The sequence below is a fragment of the Musa acuminata genome, chromosome BXJ1-11 (genome assembly GCF_036884655.1).
Source record: "Musa acuminata AAA Group cultivar baxijiao chromosome BXJ1-11, Cavendish_Baxijiao_AAA, whole genome shotgun sequence".
NCBI classification, from domain to species: Eukaryota; Viridiplantae; Streptophyta; class Magnoliopsida; order Zingiberales; family Musaceae; genus Musa; species Musa acuminata.
In genome coordinates, this window is record NC_088337.1 from 22,217,092 (window position 1) to 22,226,605 (window position 9,514).

The window sequence follows — 9,514 nt, forward strand, 5'->3', positions numbered from 1 at the left end:
ACCGCTTGGCAGAGCTCGGAGACTGAGCTCCTGGGCGGTGCCACCACCTGACAGGGGAGGTTGCACCGCTTGGCAGAGCTCGGAGACTGAGCTCCTAGGCGGTGCCACCGCTTGACAAGGGCGGTTGCACCGCCTGGCAGAGCTCGGAGACCGAGCTCAAGCGGTTTCATCGCCTGTCAAGGGCGGTTGCACCGCCTAGTCTCGCTCGGAGACTAAACCCTGGCGGTGCCACCGCCTGCCTTGGGCGGTTGCACCGCTTGGCAGAGCTCGGAGACCGAGCTCAGGCGGTTCCACCGCCTGTTAGGGGCGGTTGCACTGCCCAGTCTCGCTCGGAGACTGAGCCCTGGCGGTGCCACCGCTTGCTTGGGGTAGTTGCACCGCCCAGCTCTCTTGGGAGACCCTCTCTTGGGCGGTGCCATCACCGACCCTAGCGGTGCCACCGCCTAGTAGGAATTCTGGCCCGAATATGTTGATCCATTCGGCCTAATTTGGGTCTGTCAAGGGCCCAATTGTCCCCATATTAAGTTAATGAGATCACCTCCCATTCCTAACTTAATCTACATGCTAACTATGATAATTCTTAAGACATTTACTACAGCTTGCTCCGGTGCGTCAATCGCTTCTTCCGGCGAACTTCCGACGAACCTCCGACGATGCTCCAACAGACTTCCAGCAAACCCTTGGACTTGCGACGATCCACTTGGCGAGTTCCGACGAGCTTCTTTTGGCAAGCTTCTGGACTTCTCGGATTTGTTCCCATAGAACCTTCGACGACTGTCCGGACTTCCGTCGAGCTCTTAAACTTCCAACGTGATCATAGTCTTGACTCCGGCTCAACTCCTACTACATGTCTTTCTTCTATCGTAGTTAATCCTGCACATGTAAAACAAAACTAAAATCGAGACAATTAATCCTAAGCAATTAACCAAGTTATCCGGCATGTCATTGGTCCCTCGACGCTCCGTCCGAATCTTCGGCGCATCGTCCTCTCCAGCGGCCTATTGCCCAGTCGGCCAGTTGACTCCACAACTCCGATATCCTTAGCACAATACCTGCTCTTCTTGGCCCGATGCCCAAGTCCACGGCCCGAAGTCTTCTGTCGATACGTCGACCGATCCACCGGCCTGACGTCCATTCCTCTGACATGTTCTTTCGGCACAACATGAATTTTCCTACTTTAATTGTCTCATCCTGATTGAAGCATCCTGCGTCACTCAAAACGCAGATTAAATCATAAACATATATCAAGTGGTTTCATCATCAAAATACGAGATTCAACAATCTCCCCCTTTTTGATGATGACAATCACTTGATGACGGAGTTAACCTTAACTCCCAGAGTTTAAACAAACTCCCCCTATCAATATGCCATATTGATAGATCCTTGAATTCAAACTGAATTCAAATTATTGCAATATTCATCATGAATACTTGCAACACATCATCATGAACTTATGCATAAACTTATGCATAACATCATACTTCTCCCCCTTTGTCATCAACAAAAAGGAGAAGTCCAACTATTCTTGTGTTTGGAATATAGGTTCAACTCATTGCATGAAAAACATAATATCAGATTTTATCATCATGCAATCTAGCAATTAAAGATGTGCAAGTTTAGCATGTTTGCTTTTCATGAGATAGCAACTGTTTGCTTCTCTTTAGACTATAAGCTAGCAATTTTTATGATATGCAAGTTTTACTAAATACAAGTTAGCAAAGATTTCGAAAGCTAATGCAAGATAGTTTTCTTGTGTAAGCTCATGATTCTTGCTGTTTGAGCTCGCAATTTTGCTTTCGTTGCAAAGTACAAGTTTAGCATGTTTAGCATCTTGAGATAGGCAAGATAGAACATTTGTGCATTTTCTTTAGATTTCAAGCTAGCAATTATCGGTGATGTTCAAGATAGCAATTTCTTCTCTTTTGAGAAGTGAAATTTTTGCTTTTGTCTTGAATTGTGCAAGCTAGCTAGTTTGCCTCTTTTCATGATGTCCATGCTAGAAATTCTTGCTCCCCCTTTGTCATTGTCAAAAAGAAGGGAAGACCCTTATATCAATTTTCAGATTATGATAAAGGTGAGTAATCATTCTTATTTCAAAATTTCATAATTGAGATAAACCTTGAATTAAATTAAGGTAATTTTAATCATGATTCACATCATATGCAATACATCACATACATCATAATAAAAGGCATAAGAATTGCATGCATCATTTTAGCAACAAATCATAGCATTTCATCACATGGCAAGATATCAGCAAGTAAAATCACGATGCAAGTTCTTGATATCTGAACATAATTCAAATTCAAATATGGCACTAATAGTATCAATTCATATATTTCGCCTCCTTTGTTATCAACAAAAAGGAGAACAATATAAATAAATTTTAAATGTAAGTGCAGTAATGATTCATGCCATAACTAGGTTTATGTCATTTTTAAAAAATGAGTGATAGGATATCAATTATACAAACATCTCAAGAAAAACATGACATGGAGATAGCTTTCATTACTTCTTCCTCTTTATTTGTTATTATCTTTTTGCATGGAGGAAAGTCACTTGTGAGCTTACTCGAATGAAGTTAAAATTGATAAGATATTAAAGCACACTTCATTTTTACAAGGATCAAGATATGTGTGTGAATTAAATCCTTGCACGTAAAATTATTTCTCTAAAGATATAAGAAGGAATCATCAAATCCATTTCTCGAAAGATATTTTTCACATGATAAGTCTATTAGAGATGCATTTGCTAGTTGATTCCATATTTCAAAAATCAATGATATGAATCAAACTCAATATAACATTTGTTTATTAAGTCCGGAAGAGAATAATATATCGAGAAAATCCGATTGTTATGATCAAGAAGATCCGAAAATGAAATTTAACACTTTAATGCATTCAAACAAGGTTTTGCTATAGATTTTCAAGTTCAATCATGAAGATAAAACATGCTCATGATCATGAACATTTTTGTATCCAAAACACATAATTTCCAATATATTATTAAGGCATGTAATAGTATAAAATCATCATGGCAATTAAGTGATTTGATCATTGAATCAAGAAAGTCCGAAAAATAATCTTAACAAGTTCATGCATTCGGGCACATTTTTTCCATAGTTTTTCAAATACACTCATGAAAATAACACATGCTTATCATCATATTTAACTTAAAATCTCATGCATAAAATTGTCAATCAAAATATTTAATATTACATCATTATGCATTTCTTCAAATCAAACATGATTTTATTTAATCAAAATCGAGAAATAACAATGAAAATCAACGTGATACACATTATTACTTCTTAGCATGATATTAAACTTCTTGATATTTTCATTAAGACATCAAGCATGGTTTTAATCAAAATCAGAAATAATCAAGAGACATTTTTTTTTCTTCTTAAGAAAAACATACATATGATCATCATTACATTTTGTTGTATTTTCATAAGACATGCAATTTTCATGATTATTTTTAAAATCATTAGAAAGGTAAGCATGATCCAATTTTATTTTTGCATTTTCATTAAACATGTAATTTTCATTATCATTTTCAAAATTACTAGCATGATCATAATTTTTATATTTTTATTTTTAAATATGTAATTTTTAAGAAAATTAATTCTAAACTAAATAAAAAAGGAAAATGCATCATTAAAAATATCATGTAATTTCGAAATAAATTAAAGGCATTTTGATTACCTCATCATTTAATGTCATTAAGGCGTAGTTTGCCACCTCGTCATTCTTGATTTTCTCCTCGTCTTCGGATGAGAGCTCGATTCATCCCAATTTTTGTTCTTCTTCTTGCGTTCAAAGCAAGTAATTCCATTCTTTTTGCTTTTTAATTTTTGTTTCATTTGTAGTTTAAGTTCACCATCACTTGAGCTTATGCTCGAGTGGTCTTCAAACTTTCTATGTCCCAAATCCATCCTATTCTTTGGATGGTTGTTTTGTTCATCACGTGCATTGCGCACCATTTCATATGTCATCAATGAACTGATAAGTTTTTCAAGTGAAAAAATATTTAAATCTTTTGTTTCTTGTATTGCCGTTACTTTTGATTCCCAAGCTTTAGAAAGTGATCGTAAAACTTTACTAACAAGTTCAAAATTCGATAAACATTTGCCAAAAGCTTTTAAACCATTGATGACATCCATAAAACGGGTATCCATGTCAACAATTGTTTCGCTCGGCTTCATTCGAAAAAACTCGAAATCATGCTTCAAAAAAATTATTTTAGAATCTTTTACACTACTTGTGTCTTCGTGTGTGATTTCAAGACCGCGCCAAATATTGAAAGCCGTTTCGCACAAAGAAATCCGATTGAACTCATTTTTGTCCAAAGCGTAAAATAAGAAATTCATAGCCTTTGCGTTTAAAGAAAAATACTTCTTCTCCAAATCCGACCATTCGTTCATCGGTTTAGAGGGAAGTTGAAAACCGTTTTCAACAATATGCCATAAATCCAAATTCATAGAAATCAAGAAAACTCTCATTCGAGTTTTCCAATAAGTGTAGTCCAATCCATTAAACAACGGTGGACGAACAACCGATAAGCCCTCTTGAAAGCCATGAAGAGCCATTTCTCTTGGGTGTAAATCTGATACCAATTGTTAGGATCAAGAGTACTAAGAGGGGGGGGGGGGGGGGGGTTGAATTAGTGCAGCGGAAAACTTTTGACGATTAAAACTGTGTTCGTACGTTGAAATCCGATTCGGACGTAAAAGTCATTTCGTGCAGATAATAACTTTGAAAGCTTACGGAAATATATTTGAAGTAAAGTAAAACAGGAAGTTTGCAGTTAAGATAGAAATTGGAATGCAAACTGAAATATGATGTTCGTACGATAAAATCGATTTCCGACGTAAAACAGTTTTCAGAAACTTAACTTGAAAGTGAGTTCGTAAAAGAGTGCAGCAAAAGTAAAGAGGAAGTAAAGCACATATGGAGGTTTGTGTTGAATCTCGGATTTTGATGATGAAGTCAATTGTCATTTGTTGTCTAATCTATGTGTTGAGATAAGTGTGCAGGATTAACTACGATAAAAGTAAGACATGCAGTAGGAATTGCACCGGAGTCATGACAATGATCACGTTGGGAGTTCGAGAGCTCGACGGAAGTTCGGACAGTCATCGGAGGTTCTACGGGAACAAATCCGAGAAGTCCAGAAGCTTGCCAAAGAAGCTCGTCGGAACTTGCCAAGTGGATCGTCGCAAGTCCAGGAGTTTGCCGGAAGTCCGCAGGAGAATCACCGAGGGTTCATCGGATGATCGACGGAAGTTCGCCGGAAACTCGCCGGAAGATGCGATTGACGCACCGGAGCAAGCTACAGAAATTGTCTTAGGATTTATCGTAGTTAGCACAATGATTAAGTTGGTAATGGGAGGTGATCCCATTGGCTTAATCTTGGGCAATTGGGCCCCTGAAAGACCCAATTTGGGCCGAATGGATCTACCCATTCGGACCCTGATCACTGTAGGAGGTGCAACCGCCCAAGCCAAGAGGTAGCACCGCCTGGGCTAAGTCACCCAGGGAGACTGGGCGGTGCAACCGCCCCAGTCAGGAGGTGCAACCGCTTGAGCTCAGTCTTCGAGCTCTAGCAGAGAGGTGCAACCGCCTCGGACAGAGGTGGCACCGCCCAGAGGCTCAGTCTTCGAGCTATGCCAGGCGGTGCAACCGCCCCAGTCAGGAGGTGCAACCGCCTGATCCCGGAATTTCGGGAATTGACAGTTTTGAGCTCCAAATTTGAACTGGGTTAGGGCCTATAAATACTCCACCCATTCAGCACTGAAAGGTAGAACTTACACTCGAAATCTTGATATCTTTCTGTGATTCTTAGAGCTCAAAACTGTTGTAAAGACCAAAGTTCTCCTCCTTCTGTTCTTCAAAGTTTGAGTTGTAAAGAGAGGAGAGAAAACTTCTGTAAGGGTTGTCTCCTAAGCCTGTCAAAAGGAGTGAATCTGTAAAAGGGTGGTTGGCCTTCACCTATTGAAGGAAGGCCTCTAGTTGACGTCGGTGACCTCGTCGGTGGAGGAAGCCAAAAGTGGAGTAGGTCAAGATTGACCGAACCACTCTAAATCTCGGTTTGCATTTCCTTTGAGCATTTTACCTTCACTGCAAACTTCTCAATAGCTTACTGTCTCCTGCGATTTTACGAACGAGTTTCTAAGTTCAGAATTTTCTGAATCTGCGTTTAGACGTAAATCCGCTTTTCTCGTACGATCATCATATTTCAGTTTACGTTTACGTTTTGATTTCAATCATAACTGTTTACTGCCTTTTGCGATCTTACGAATAAGTTTCTAAGTTCAGAATTTTTCGAATATGCGTTTAGACGTAAATCGGCTTTTCTCGTACGATCATCATATTTCAGTTTACGTTTATGTTTTGATTTCAATCATAACTGTTTACTGCCTTCTGCGATCTTACGAATAAGTTTCTAAGTTCAGAACTTTCTAAATCTGCGTTTAGACGTAAATCAGCTTTTATCGTACGAACGTCGCATTTTAGTTTACGCTTGTATTCTGCTTTCCATCATAAACTGCAAACTGCCTTCGTAGATCTACTTTAACATCATCTCGCTTAATCCTAAGTTAAAGTAATCTTAGAATCGGCTTTCACATCGAAATTGTTTTTATCAAACGAACGCAGCTTTCATTTTAATCGTTGAAAAATTTCCGCTGCACTAATTCACCCCCCCCCCCTCTTAGTGCTCTTGATCCTAACAATTGGTATCATAGCTCGGTTAACTCTCAAACGGATTAAAACCCAAGAGAGATGGCTTACGCCGGAAACCAAGAGGGCCATTCTATTACACGTCCACCCATGTTTAATGGGACGGACTACACCTATTGGAAGACCCGAATGAGGATCTTTCTTATTTCTATGGACTTTGAACTTTGGAATCTTGTCGAGAATGGTTTTTCGAAGTCTTCTCTTCCAATGATCGATTGGAATGATTTGGAGAAGAAGGCTTTCGCTCTTAATGCAAAGGCTATGAATGCCTTATTTTGTGCACTTGATAAAAACGAGTTTAATCGTGTTTCGATTTGTGAAACCGCATTTGATATTTGGCACACACTCGAAGTGACTCATGAAGGCACAAGTAGAGTGAAAGAGTCAAAAATCAATCTTTTGTTACACTCTTTCGAACTTTTCCGGATGAAACCGAGTGAGACTATTGGCGACATGTTTACCCGTTTCACAGATGTCGTCAACGGTCTAAAAGGACTCGGAAAAAGTTTTTCGGATTTTGAGCTCGTAAATAAGATTCTAAGATCCCTTCATAAGAGTTGGGATCCTAAAGTCACTGCTATTCAAGAGGCGAAAGATCTAAACAACTTCCCTCTTGAAGAACTAATTGGGTCATTAATGACCTACGAGATGACTTGCAAAGCTCATGAAGAGCAAGAAGACATCCTTCCAAAGAACAGGAAGGATATGACACTTAGAACTTTGGAAGACCACTTGAAAGAAAACTCAAGTGATGAGGACTGTGACGATGACTTGGCACTTCTAACAAGAAAATTTAAAAAATTCATTAAAAGAAACAAGATTAAGAATGACACTAAAAATAAACTTGAACCCAAGAAGGACCAAGTTATTTGCTATGAGTGCAAAAAGCCGGGACACTACAAGAGTGATTGTCCCCAAGCCAAAAAGAGAACAACAAAGAAGAAGGCGCTCAAAGCAACATGGGATGATTCGAGCGCGTCCGAAGAAGAGGAGTCCAACACCGAGCAAGTTGCTCATTATGCCTTAATGGCCATCGGAGAGGAGGTAACAAATTTATTAGATGCAGATTTATCTTTCGATGAATTATTAAATGCTTTCCATGACTTATTTGATGAATGCAAGATTATCAATAAAAAATATAAATTTCTAAAAAAGGAGCATGATAGTCTTACTTGTGATTTTGATAAGTTAAAAACTGAATATCATGATAGTTTAGATCCATGCATCAAATGCCATGATCTAGAAACTCTCCAAAAAGAAAACTTGCTACTTAAAGACACCTTGAAGAAATTCGAGGTTGGTAGCAAGTCATTAAACATGATCTTTGCAAACAAGGGTCACGTTCCAAAAAGGAGTGGAATTGGATTTGTGAGAAGTTCTCACCAAAGTCCAACCACCTTCATAAAAGGCCCCATCCTACATGTTCAACACCAAAACAAATGCAGCTTTTGTTGCAAATTTGGACACAAGACGCATTATTGTCCATTCAAGAAAATTAGTCCAAACAAATTGATTTGGGTTCCTAAAGGAACCATGATAAATTCTATGCAACATGATAGACAATATAGATCTATCCTTGAGGCGCCCAAAAGCAAATGGGTACCTAAAAATCATCCTTTCTTGTAGAAACCCACACCATCGCAAGCTAGGAGCAAGAGATGGTACCTTGATAGTGGATGCTCAAGGCATATGACCGGAGATCCATCTCAATTCTCTAAGTTCACTAGCATAGACGAAGGCTATGTCACCTTCAGAGACAACAACAAGGGTAAAATCATTGGCAAAGGAACCATAGGTAACAAATCCAACTTCTTTATTGAAGATGTTTTGTTAATTGATGGTTTAAAACATAACCTCTTGAGTATTAGTCAATTATGTGATAAAGGATACACTGTCAAATTCGAATCTAATGCTTGCATCATTGAAAAACCACATAAAAACATGTCTATGATTGCATTAAAACAAAATAACGTATACACTATTGACATCAATGATTTGTGTAATGAAATGTGTTTTTCGATTTTGAATGAGGATGCTTGGCTATGGCATAGAAGATTAGGTCATGCTAGCATGAAACTAATCACTCAAATATCATCTAAAAAACTTGTAAGAGGAATTCCTCATATCAAGTTCATCAAAGATAATGTATGTGATGCTTGCCAATTAGGTAAACAAACTAAATGTAGTTTCAAAACTAAAAATCAAATAAGCACCTCTAGGCCCTTACAATTGATCCATATGGACTTGTTCGGACCAATCTCTACATCGAGTCTAGGAGGTAGCAAATATGCCTTTGTCATTGTTGATGACTATAACAGATATACATGGACCTATTTCTTAAAACAGAAAAATGAATGCTTTAGATATTTTACCAAGTTTTGTAAACTTGTTCAAAATGAGAAGGGTTCTATGATTTCATCAATTAGAAGTGATCATGGTGGAGAATTTCAAAACCATGATTTCCAAGAATTCTGTGATATCAATGGATACAACCATAATTTCTCTACTCCAAGAAATCCTCAACAAAATGGGGTAGTAGAAAGAAAAAATCGAAATTTACAAGAAATGGCAAGAACAATGTTGAATGAACATAGCTTACCCAAATACTTTTGGGCCGAAGCCGTAAACACTGCATGCTATATTTTGAATAGAGTTCTAGCAAGACCCTTACTCACCAAAACTCCTTATGAGTTATGGAATAACAAAAAACCCAATGTTTCATATTTTAAAGTCTTTGGGTGTAAGTGTTTTATCTTGAATGAAAAGGATAA